The sequence below is a fragment of the Xiphophorus hellerii genome, chromosome 2 (assembly GCF_003331165.1).
Source record: "Xiphophorus hellerii strain 12219 chromosome 2, Xiphophorus_hellerii-4.1, whole genome shotgun sequence".
Lineage (NCBI taxonomy): Eukaryota > Metazoa > Chordata > Actinopteri > Cyprinodontiformes > Poeciliidae > Xiphophorus > Xiphophorus hellerii.
Genome location: NC_045673.1, coordinates 30,932,795 through 30,934,160, shown reverse-complemented (window position 1 = coordinate 30,934,160; position 1,366 = coordinate 30,932,795).

The window sequence follows — 1,366 nt, the reverse complement described above, 5'->3', positions numbered from 1 at the left end:
CACCAGATCAGTTTTTTTGTTTTTTTTTAATAAACTTTATTTACAAATAAAGAATATACAGTGGCAGACAGTAGTATGCTCGAGGTGCTGGGGTAACAAATCTATGGAAGCCCGTTTCCGCCATTCTGTAAAAAATTTTTTATAAATTATCTCATTATAATGAGATAATATTTCAAAAATAATGAGATACTATCTCAAAATAATGGGATACTATCTCATTATAATGAGAAACTCTATCTCAAAATAATGAGATACTATCTCATTATAATGAGAAACTCTATCTCAAAATAATGAGATACTATCTCATTATATTGAGATAACTTGAGTTGGCTCTATAGTTTGAGATATGCTCAACTTGATAGAAAGAAATTGATATTGATAATATCATTGAGCAATACTTTAGAAGTGGTTTTACTAATCTTGAAATCTTGCGAGTTTTGGAAGAAACCCATAATGTTAAATTAAGTCTCCGGACACTGGAGAGAAGACTGCAAAAGAAGCGCCTTTGGCATAGAAAAAATAAGACAGATGTTGCAGAAGTGGCCTCTTTTATTGAGCAACAACTACAAGGCTCTGGGAGACAGCACGGCTACAGGAGGATGCACCAGAAATGTTGGATGGCTGGCATAGTCACAGACAGGGAAACAGTACTTCTTTTGATGCGCCTATTGGATCCCAACGGGGTTGACCTGTGTGCACAAAATCGCTTGAGATGAAGCTTATATGTCAGTCGGGGACCAAAGTATGTCTGGCACATCAATGGGTACGACAAATTAAAGGCTTATGGGATATGTATTAATGGCCTCCAGATCAATTTGCTGGGGCCTGCTTTAGAAATTCATAGGGAGGCACCTATTGTTCTACACTAAATAGAATGTCTCTTTATTATAATAATTTATTTTTCTTTCGTTACCGTTAATGCGGCTCGTCCCGGCAGTGCATTAGCCTGTTACCTAAAATAAGATTTTAGCTATTTTTCTTACTTATTAGCCATGTCTACTATATTGAATGGAGGAAGTAAATGTCAGACAACATGCTAGTGACGCCCCACATGCTACTGACAGCATTTAGGCTAACATTAGCATTTTTTCTAACTTTAGCTTATACACTAATTGTAACATACTGAATGACATACAGTACGTCCATGTTACTCAACATGCTTGTGATTCTCCACATGGTTTTAAGTACATTGTAGCTTTCTTTGGCATTGATGCTAATTTTTAGCATCAGAACGCTGGGTCTAAACTGACGGGCACACTTTGGCAGGCCCCGTTTAAATTTCTTTAGAAATTTTCTAGTTATTACTGTGCTATTCTCTTTGCATTGCTCACAAAAAACAACACATATACTCATCATTTATACATTT